This window comes from Coffea eugenioides, chromosome 4 (assembly GCF_003713205.1).
Source record: "Coffea eugenioides isolate CCC68of chromosome 4, Ceug_1.0, whole genome shotgun sequence".
Taxonomy (NCBI): domain Eukaryota; kingdom Viridiplantae; phylum Streptophyta; class Magnoliopsida; order Gentianales; family Rubiaceae; genus Coffea; species Coffea eugenioides.
Window position 1 is genome coordinate 27,272,890 of NC_040038.1, and position 12,275 is coordinate 27,285,164.

General features: G+C 35.2%; 1 pseudogene; it reads left to right on the forward strand.

Annotated features, from left to right (window-relative positions):
- The first annotated feature begins 4,885 nt into the window (after window positions 1-4,885).
- On the forward strand, window positions 4,886-6,200 carry LOC113769226 (annotated as a pseudogene).
- The last annotated feature ends 6,075 nt before the right edge of the window (window positions 6,201-12,275 follow it).

Genomic DNA, 12,275 nt, shown 5'->3' on the forward strand with positions numbered 1-12,275 from the left:
TAGTATTTTTTTTTCGATTTATACATATTTTCATTAATTTTTTTTTGCATTTTAAAAAAAATTAATGAAAATTTTTTATCAGAAAGCACATGAGTCAAAAGGAATGGTCTAAAAGGGAAAGGAATAGCTGATACGTACAATACTTGTAGTTCACGTTCGAAGGACTACAGTGCTGTTTTTGAAAAATACCCTGAAAAATATCTAATCCAAACAGAACCGATTCTTCATTATTTAAAATACCAAATCTGTGATTTTGTTTTAACTGTTATCCATTGGTATTCTAAAGTATCATTTTCCCATCAAATAACACCCATTTTCCCATGAACAAATTTATTTATCGGATAAAATACATAAAAATCTGTTTTCCAATAAAACACTAACTCTTTATAGCTTTCCTCCGTTATAAAAATAGAGTACCCATTTTTCTATAAACAAATTTATTATTGGATAAAATAAAAATAAACCCGTTTTCCAATAAAACACTAACTCTTTATGGCTATCCTCCATTATAACAAAAGAGTACTCATTTGTAGGTAAAAAAAAAATTTGTTTATCGGATAAAATAGAAAATGAAACCCTTTTTCGGGCAAAAATTTCAGGTCTTTATGGCTTTCCTCCATTATAACAAAAAAGTACCCATTTTAGAGGCGAAAAACAAATTTGTTTATGGGATAAAATAAAAATCAAACCCGTTTTCGAATAAAACACTAACTCTTTACGGCTTTCCTCCACTACAACAAAATAGTATCCATTTTGGAGGCGAAAAAGAAATTTATATATCGGATAAAATTAAAAAAAATGGTGTTTTCCAACAAAACAACGGCTCTTTATGGCTTTCCTCCATTATAACAAAAGAGTACCCATTTTGGACGCATTTGACAAATTTGTTTATCGGATAAAATAACAATCAAACCCATTTTCCAAAGTTTTGGAGGTGAACTTGTTGAACCTTCTTAAAATATTTGAGTGGGATCGCTATAGTATAAAATTCGTTTTATGATTAGTTGTTTTCTCCTTTGTAATCTTGCAGATTTGAAATTAAGACGCCATTGAATTCAATGATGGAACCAATAGGGACTAATGGGGCCATAGCTCCACTCTCCCCCAAATTTTAAAAATTTTATTTCACATTTGTAATTATTTGTATAAAACGAAGTTAGCCTTCCTAAGTTTTTACAATTTTAGCCCCTATAGAAAAATTTTAGCCCCTCTAGAAAAAAAGTCTTGGCTTTGTCACTGACTGAAATGTTTGTAACTGAGATTTATCCATGGTGAATGTATGATACATAATTTTTTCACTATATTGAATTTATATGATGACAAATGAAATTGGTCAATTGGATTAGTGAGCATTAGTTTTGTGAATGATTATGAGAGTAAACTATATTATGATAATAAAATACGTTGAATTATGAAAATTATAATTTAAACATGCTCCTAAATTTTGGATATGTGACTTTCTAGTTGCGAATTTCTTAAATTAATAGTTAGTTATTACTATGAGTAATGTGGTAAGTGTGAGATGTGAATGTCAGTAATAACTGTTAGTTATTACTATCAGTAAAGTCAGCAGTGAATGTGAGACATTAATTGGAATTTGCAGATATTATTTTACATGGGTGGTTATTATCTGTTAGTTAAAATTTAGGAGTTTTAATTTTATGGGTTAGTGGGGAAAACGTGAGGGAAATGTGGGAAAAATATGAGCATGATTATAGGATTTGTACGAGCAGTTATAGGATTAGTTGTGAGATAAACATTTCTTAATTTTAGAAATGTAAAATTCTAATAAAATAGTATTCAGACTTTTGACAATTTGGAAAGCTACTTATCCAAAATTCCCTCTGCAATACATATAGATAGATATAGATGTCTTTTTTTTAGTGGTTGAATCTCATATTCGTGAACTATCTGCAGAAAAAAATAAAATTCTAGACTATACTAATTTTGTTATACCAACTCTATTATTCCTATTATTGTATTAATTGTTACGCTATTTCTCTCATTTTGTTAGGTCTACATTAATACAAGTTTAATTCTTATTATGTCTCGTGTCCCAAAAAATACATATTATCTTATTCAGGTGGATACGTCCAACAGATAATCAAATTGATGCTAAAAATTAAGAATGAATAAGTTGCTTTTGCATAACGGTTGTAAAGGTTTCTTGAGACTTTATGAATTAGGTGTCTTGCGTTTGCAAAAAGAATTTCTAGCATATTTTTGTATTGGAAATGGAGTTAAAACTTGCTATAGGTTACTTTCTTGTATTTCAATTTTATCCTAAAGGGTAATTTGCTGTTCAACCTAATTTTATTCTGATTTTATCCAACTAATAAATTAACTTATGAAAATAGATAATTTATGGAGGAAAGCCATAAGTAGCTGGTGCTTTTATTGAAAAATGGATTTATTTTTATTTTATCCAATAAATAAATTTGTTTATGAAGAATGGGTACTCTGTTCTTATAATGGAGGAAAGCCATAAAGAGCTAGCGTTTTATTGGAAAGCGGATTCATTTTTATTTTATCCGATAAATAATTTTTTTTTGGAAAAATGGGTACTCTGTTCTTATAATGGAGGAAAGTCATAAAGAGCTAGTGTTTTATTGGAAAATGGGTTTATTTTTATTTTATTTGATAAATAAATTTTTTTATGGGAAAATGGGTACTCTATTCTTATAATGGAGAAAAGCCATAAAGAACTAGTGTTTTATTGGAAAACAGGTTTATTTTTATTTTATCCGATAAATAAATTTTTCTACGGAAAAATGGATACTCTGTTCTTATAATGGAGGAAAGCCATAAAGAACTAGTGTTTTATTGAAAAACGGGTTTATTTTTATTTTATCCGATAAATAATTTTTTTATGGAAAAATGGGTACTCTGTTCTTAAAATGGAGGAAAGCTAAAAAGAGCTAGTGTTTTATTGCAAAATCGGTTTTTAATTTTATCCAATAAATAAATTTTTTAAGGGAAAATGGGTGTTAAAGAGGTGGTATTTGATGGAAAAATGATATTTTATAATACCAATGGATAACAGTTAAAACACAATCACAGATTTGGTATTTTAAATAATGAAGAATCGGTTCCGTTTGGATTACATATTTTTCGAGGTATTTTTCAAAAACAGCACTGTAGTCCTTCGAACGTGAAATACAAGTACTATACATATCTGCTATTCCTTTCCCTTTTAGACCAATCCTTTTGACTTATGTGCTTTCTGATAAAAAATTTTCATTATTTTTTTTAAAAATGCAAAAAACAATTTAATTCTGTATAAATTGAAAAAATTACTATTTCAATTATTGGCACTTTGCTCATACTTTGGAGGACTGGTAAGAAAGTCGTGAAGAGCTGGTATTTTTATTAATGAAAACTTTTTCCATAAATGGCCTGCTTTTTATGACTTTCCTTTATTATATGTCAAAGCACCAGCTTTTAACCATCATTTTACATCTATTTATTTAGTACTTTAAACAATGATATTCAGCTGTATCCTTCCCTTTCAGACCAACTATTTTGACTTGTGGATTTTTGTGCTCTGCGCAAAAAATTTTCGCTTACTTTTTTTTTAAAACTACAACAGAAAAAATTTAATTATGTATAAATTTCAAAAATACTAATTTATTCACATACGATCAAGTATTACTTTTTTTTTAAAACTACAACAGAAAAAATTTAATTATGTATAAATTTCAAAAATACTAATTTATTCACATACGATCAAGTATTTATACAAGTATATTAACAGTACTTACTAAGTAAGGTACTCAGTTTTAATCATTAATAAAACATTTTAGTGTTATTTCAAATAACAATAAAATATGGGCTTGGCATAAGTTTTTTAAGCATAATAGAATATTTTTGCCATAAATTAGCATGTTTTTGTCATTAATCAAATTTACTATGTTATAAGTAAAAATGATTATTTATGTATAAAAACATACTATTACTTCGAATAAACTTACTCCCTCAAAAGTATATTGAGGATAAAAATTGTAATTTATCTCTTTAAAAAGTATGTTTCATAATACTTTCAATTCACCTTTTGGGCTGCAAAAGTTACTAGTTTATTACGTTAACTTACTATTTTAGATGACAAACTTACTTCCTTATTTTTACGCATAATCCTATTCAAGTGGATAAGTCCAACAGGTAATCAAATGGTTGCTAAAATTATTATAACCTATTATATCATGTCAAAAACTGTTTTTTTACCATAACAATAGTTACTACTCCATTTTCCCACATGCTTAAGCTCAACACTTGGTACTAAATTTATATATGTATATAAATATAATGAAGGCTTGAATCCTTTCGTTTACCTCCACTTTTCCTTCTTCCAAATTATTATCCCCCACGCGTGTGCGATAATCATTTATTATTTCTTAAAATTTCGGTACCTTCTTTGCGCACATTTTTTGTCCAAGGCATTTGCAGCATTTTTCCATTGGAAATGGGTATATTTGCAAATACATAAATGCCTCTGGTTTTAATCTGCAATAACACTTCTTGGCCTAACCTATGAGATCATACGGAAGTCAGTGTGCTTTTTGGTTGCATCTGCAGACGGTTCTCGTATATTTCCTCTCCGCGCGCTCTACAATAATTTAACGTCTCCGTTTGTACTGTATGAACCCCAACACGTGTCGCTCTCTGCCGGCCTTCCTACCATAGGCAGGTTCCTACCATAAAGGTATCCCATTGGAAGCAACAAGGTTCATCTTCTTTTCAATCATTCCAGGGCTCTCGCTTTCCCTTTCTTTGTCTCTCTCTCTCTCTCTCTCTAGTGTTGACGTGCAAGTTATTCTAAGTTGTGTATTTTTCATCCGGAGATATAGCTTCTGTTATTCCCACTTTCCTTCCAGTGGTATATGATAGTATGCCTAAAGCAGAGTTTCTGAATTTCTTTCGTGACACTGTCTACCAAGCAGATGTTGAACTCTTCAAAAAACTCAAGATGAAATTAGTGGTAGCTGCAGCACTACTTGATGATGCAGATATCAAGCAAACAAGGGACCCATCTGTCAAGCAATGGCTTGAAGAGCTTCGTGATACTGTTTACGAAGCAGATGGCTTACTCAATGAGATCAATTCGGAAGCTCTACGAGTTAAGGAGGAAAATGTGTGCCAAAGCTCAAGCAGCAACTGGGAAAGTGCTTCCGATTACATTCCATCTCTGAGTAGTAAGTTCCTTAAAATGATTATTCCCCAGATAGAGAGAATAGCAGTTAGACTGGAAGCATTTGTAAAACAAATTAATCCCTTGGGTCTTCAAGTTGGGGAGTCGAAGAGACAATCATGTCAACTACCAATACCAACAACTTCTTTGGTTGATAAGACTGCTATTTATGGGAGAGATAATGACAGAGAGAAGATAATACAAATGTTGCTATCTGAGGATGCAAATGGGGATCGCATCGCTGTGATTCCCATATTTGGACTAGGTGGAATTGGCAAAACCACCTTGGCTCAATTGGTTTACAATGACCAGAGGGTGAAGAACCATTTTTCTACCATGGCATGGGTTTACGTATCAGAAGAATATGATCCTACTAGGATAACAAAGGAACTCCTTAGGGAACTCAACATTTCATTTTCCGACTCCCATGAGAATTTAAATTCCCTCCAGGTGAAGTTAAAAGTTGGTCTTACCGGTAAAAAGTTTCTTCTTGTTCTAGATGATGTTTGGATTAGTGACTACAATCAATGGGGTAATTTACGGATTGCTTTCGAAGGTGGATTAAGGGGCAGTAGAATCATTCTTACAACAAGGAATCTGTACGTTGCAAGGATGATAGGGAGAGAAGTCAATTCATCATATGAATTTAATATCAGAGGATGATTGTTGGTCCTTATTTGTGAAGCATGCCTTTGAGAATAGAGATGGCAGTCAAGCCTTGGAATTTGAAGAAATAGGTAAGAAAATTGTGAAAAAGTGTGGAGGGCTGCTTTTGGCTGTGAAAACAGTTGCCTGTCTCTTACGTTCCAAAACAACCAGTGAAGAGTGGGAAGACATTTTTATGAGTGAAGACTGGTCTCTGACAAATAATCAAATGATTCCACCATTGAGCTACAATCATCTTCTTTCTCATCCCAACCGTTACCAGTCGAGATCCACCGGAATGACGCAGGAACTCCAAGATGTCAATAGGCAACTGGACATAACATTTTGGTATTTCAATAACTCTCTCTAGGTGAAATTACTGCTTCCCTCAATTTTCCGTTTCATTGTTTTTGTTTAATAATAAAAATAACAATAATAGCAATAGTAATAATAATGACAACAGCAACAACAGCTCATTACTTACTGCACTCCTTATGTTTTCACAATTTGGTTTACCTGAAACTTGTGCTGCATCCTTACAGTGTATAATTGCCAAATAATTGACTTTTTAGTTTGTACTTAGTTGATTGCCATGTGTATTCTTTAGGAGAAGTATCTGACCAATTAGACTGCATTTTGTTGTCAACTTTTTAACCTTATTTAATACCAATTACAATTTTCTAATTTATACAATTCTTTTCCTACTTGTTGCTATAAAAAAATAGTATCGCTTAACTTTTCTTCAAATCCCAACTTAAAATCCTATTTGTTGGTTTTTTCTACGCAGTATAAAAGGTAAATCAAAATTTTAATACGTAGATCAAAGGTGAAGTTAAAATGAATAAAATTTTAAAAACTATGCGTTCTTTTTTATTTTACGAAGGGCTATAGCAACTGTTATACTTTGTGTGTTTGATACCTACATTATTTTGGTCAAAAAATGTTAGATAATTTCTCTAAAAAAATAAAGAAATAGTTTGCAATAACAGAATGAAAATATTACATTAGTCAAGCACAAACTCTTGTGCTATATCAAAAGAAAATTATTTTTAATTACATGACATTTTTTTAATTTGATGAACAAAACTAAGATTAGCACAATGAATATGTGATCAATTAAAGAGTTAACCTAATCTTTTCTCATATACAAAATGTGTGACGCCCCCACTTCTCCCTAGGGCAAATCCAAGGGTATCCGCAGAATGCCTGCCTAACTCTCGCCAGGACTCAATACAAGTTAAATTTAAACTTTTTTTTTTTTCAAAAGAGGACAAGCGCCCCAAATTTTATTGAAAGAAAAAGATCGAAATGGGGAACCACCCTTCCCAATTATAGACTCCAATAATTATACTACTCTAATCTTGTAACAGCCCCACTTTCCCCTAAGGCGAACCAAAGGGGTTAGCGGACTGCCTGCCCAGCTCTCGCCAGGACTACGGATCAGATTAGAGCTATCTATTGCGATCCGGAACTTACAAACGAGCGTAAACAGGTCAAAATGGTAAAATAACCCAAAATTTAAAAAAATGAAATCCGAAGTCGGCCATGAATAGTGACCGACCCGTCAGAACCCAACCGAAATAGCCAACAAACATTCGCATCTGAACTTTAGCGTTTACAAATCAAAATGACATACAAAAGTTTTCAAAAGTTAATATATACACACGGTTTGCCAAATCAAAAGAGAAAACGCCCCAAAAGTACACTTAGGGTTTTAATACATGAGCTATACAAAAGATATGTTCAACTAGCTCAATTTGGCAGCCATTTGTCAAATCCAGACCAAAAGGGTTTATTTCCCTGTAAGGAAAACAAAAGGAACGGAAAGGGGTGAGCTTGCGCTCAATGAGGTACCAAACAGATAGCATTAAAATCATGGCATTTCACATTTAACAAATCAGATACACATGTCAGATGTAAAGCAAAGGAACCAATGATTCAAATCAGAAGGATACGGGTGGCTCTCAGGAGCCAAATTTCCAGCGCAATACTTGATCCAAACCGGTTGACTCTCCGTCAACGTATATAGAACCAATGCGTCCGTAGACCCCTCTTATCACCGAATTCCGTCCACCAAACACCCCTTTACCGGGCCCGCTCACCTCAAACGAATAAAATGGTAATAGTCGAGTATACCGGAATCAAGGGTCTCAATACCCAAAAATCCCCGAACAGACTACCGTGGTTCGTTATCTAATCGTCCAGGCCCTTGCCGGCCCGACTCGAATAACTTAGCCACAGGATTGAGCTCATAGGTCATAGAAATCCGAACAGATGCAGACACAGATAACAGATTCAAATTTTGCATTGTAAATTGGCATATGAACAGACTAGAGAACGAGTGTGATAAAGTACACCCTCGTCTCGAACAAATAAACAGATTGCAGAGCAGAAATCAAGTTAAACAGATTGCAGAGCAGAAATCAAGTTAAACAGCAATGGAGGGGAGTGGTACACTCACCGGCTCAACTTCAAAAGTTTTTACTTCAGATTAGCCTTAATCGCCACGAAACCCTAAAATAATCAAAATAAACCAATTGAAGGTTTCATATCCAAAATCGAGTAAACGGAATGCACAAGTGAGGCTCGACTACACGTCGTACGCCTTGCCCAAAAATACTAATGCAAGGGTGCAAAAACATGATTTTCTTGGAAACAAAAGATAACATGAAGACTTAGGGTCAACAACCCAAAAGCCCTTCATTTCCATCAAAAGGCAAATCCAACTTAAAGAACCAAACGGCCTAGAAAATCGGACAGCATTTCCCCTAAATTTCTTACTTTTCCAGCCATTAAGGCTTCATGATTTCCTCAAATCAGTCCCAAAACCTCACACAAAAGTCATCTCATTTCCCAAAAGCCGTTCACTAGGCTCAAAGCAATACAAGTACAAAAGTTAGCTAGGAAATGACCGGAATAAGAGTAAGCCTTAAAACATGCAAATAAGTACAATGAGACTCGATAACGAATCATAAAGCCATGCCAATCACAACCCCAATAGGGTTTCATATACATATATAAGCATAATAGCAAACCAGAAAATCAGAAAATATAACTCATTTGATCAATCAACAAAAACAGGTTTGGCCTCCGTATGCGGTAATGGCACAAAATGCGCTACACTTATCGGATGAGGGCGTAAGACCCACCATCTCGAAGCTAAAAGACAGGGCTACAACAATGTAGAAGGCCTCTCAGTCCAAATCCTAGCACAACTAGGTCAAATGTGCCAAATACTAAACCAGAGTTACCAAAACAGGTTTGCAAAACACACAAAACTGTAATGAACACAACTCGGTCTATACAAGTCCAAATGCCGAAATTCCAAAGGCATAAGTTAGCTAAGACATCCAGATACAATTCATCAGAAGACACCAACTTCAAAATCCAAACCAATGCCAGTCAAAATAGACAATTACTATCGCAGTTCGTACATTCTGTTCACCCAGAACAGCAACAGTAAAAACGGCATAACTCACTCTACACTACTCCAAATGCCCTGAAATTTTGTAGACACTTGAAAATCATCAATACCTACAACTTTGATGTTTTGAGCAAATTCCAATTCGGCCTCTATCTATGACCTAAAATTTCGGACAGAATGTTCAACCAAGAACCCTAATTTTCCAGAAATTCTTCCAAATTCAAAATTGATTGCAATTTCCTATCATATGCACCTACTAGAGCTAAAGCCCCTTATTACCAACCATCAAAAACAACCACACCATCAAGATCATATGAAACCAGAAAATTCATCATAAAATTGAAAACTTCACCAAAACACTTCAAATCAAGAAACAAGTCACATAATCCATCACTTTAGGTCCCATTAAGCACCATATAAGCATCAATAAGTGTAGTAGAATGTTTAATCATCACTTACCTAAGAAATAAGAGAAGAGGAGTTGTAGACCACCCTAGCTCTTCAAGAAAACTTCACCAAACAACCTCTATCACCAACTAGAAAGAGTTTTATGGAGTAGAAATGGATGTAAGCAAATGTTTTTGGGTGATTTGCACCAAGTAGTAGCCAGAACTTGAAGAGTTTCTTCTTCCTTCCTTGCACAAGAGGTTCGGCCAACAAGAGGTAAGAAATGGTAATTTTTTGTGCATTTTTGAGATATTTAACCAATTTTTGGTCAAAAGTCAAAATAGTGAATAGTTGCCAACAAAGTCCAACCAATGGTGGTGTGACACTTGTCACTCCATTAATGCAATCTTATCACTTCTTTTTCTCTCTCACATCAATCATTTCACACACTCTACTTATCTCTTAACACCCGATAAATTTTACACAGTATCCGAAACTTAACCTTATTGGCCGAATTTTTCCGAACTTTTCGCACTAGCGGGTCCCACGTCCAATATATATTCTTAATTTTCTAAAAACTCTCCAATACTAGAAAAAATTATCTAAAAACTATAATTGCTCATAAAATTTATCTAGAAAATTTTCCGGATACAGAAAGTGCAGAAAACAAGCCATGAAAAATGCGAAAACCTAGAAAATGCAAATTACGGGTTCTCACACTCTCTCCCCCTTAAAAGAATTTCGCCCTCGAAATTTTACCTTTCAAATTTAAAGTAACCAATGGCCTGTACCTTCTTCGTCTTCAGAGTCAGAAGAAACGAGATTCTTCATTCCAGTCCCTTTTCCACTTGACGGTCCAGGGTCGGTCTTGGTTGGTTGCTGGGTTCCTTTCTTTTCACGCGCTTTACTCGGGCAATGAGCAATTCGATGCTCGGCGCTCCCACAGCACAGACATCTCCCTCCTCTTTTCCAACAATTCTCTTCAAAATGATTGGATTTTCTACAATAACCACAATATGGTAGAGGAATTGGGGTCTGATCTCCTTGTGAGATATCTCTCAGTGGTCCTTTTTCCCTTGAGTTTCCTCCCGGCGTATCCTCCTTAAGTGTCTCCAGAATTGTCACACCCCTCGCTCCACGACCCTTCTTCGCCAAGGGCCTACCTTGCTCACCCTGTTCTGGCAATTTACCCCTTTTCTTGCCCCTTTTCTTGGCATGGAAGATCGTCCCCTGTGGCCTTACAATTCCTGCCCTTTGAGCTTCCTCTGGCGTCCCCATAGAAGTATTACCTTGTGCCATTGCTACAGTCTCCTTGGAAATCTCTTCGTATTTCCTCTTTAACTCCATGTTTTGGTGTAAGAGCTCAAGTTTCTCCGAATACTCTTGCTTCCATTGCCTTTCCCAGTACTCGGTCAGCCTCCCTTGAACCTCTAGTTCATCTCGGAGAACCGAAATTTTCTAATACGGATCAATCCAATGTGTCATCTTACGGAAGTGCTGGAACTCGGGTACTAGCCTGTCGGGCAAAACAATGAGTCATAATACATTCCTAAGTACAAGTGGCATTCTCGATCCTCGTACAGTAATTGTTTCCCTTTTCTTCTCTTGATTCTTGGCCTCGCTTAGTTCCACGGCCACGACCACGTCCACGACTGCTTACTCCTTACATATATATATTTATATATTTTTTTTCTCTCTTTTCTTTTTCCCCTTTCCCCAAGGTAATTCAACGCATAACCACAGTAAAGTGACAAAAGTAATCAAATTCTAGCACACCAATTACACCAATGACATATGCACATATAACACACCATGTATCAAGAAAACGGTTAATCAGATACACCAATACATGCCAAATTAGACAGATAATCCTATGCACAATACTCAAACCACTGTTATGTCATAGCGGTATCAAAGCAAATCAAGAGTAAAGGCGATATAGTCCCAGACCCAATTAAAATAACCCCGTCCGATCCCTCACGTCACTTACCATGCAAACTAGATATCCAATAACCTCATGGACTCATTCCAGCCAAACAAAGCCTATTCATGTTCCCAATATGCAAATCTCACATACTTAACACCGTTTCAACTCTGGAGTACTCAGGCACAAGAATCCGAAATAAGACAATTCACCTCTCGAGCTGGCCAGTCCCAAGAGTAAATCATCTATATTACAGATTCCTACCCGACATACATATCTATCTTCCTCGAATCCCATGATAAAGATCTTTACACTTATGGCATGTCTGGTTCATAACTTACGCTCAAACGAGCACTTAGACATATTCATGAAATCAGGACCATACACCACTTGGCCCAAGCTCATTCCGCGCAGAGACCACGCGAAATGGCTCTGATACCAATTGTAACAGCCCCACTTTCCCCTAAGGCGAACCAAAGGGGTTAGCGGACTGCCTGCCCAGCTCTCGCCAGGACTACGGATCAGATTAGAGCTATCTATTGCGATCCGGAACTTACAAACGAGCGTAAACAGGTCAAAATGGTAAAATAACCCAAAATTTAAAAAAATGAAATCCGAAGTCGGCCATGAATAGTGACCGACCCGTCAGAACCCAACCGAAATAGCCAACAAACATTCGCATCTGAACTTTAGCGTTTACAAATCAAAAT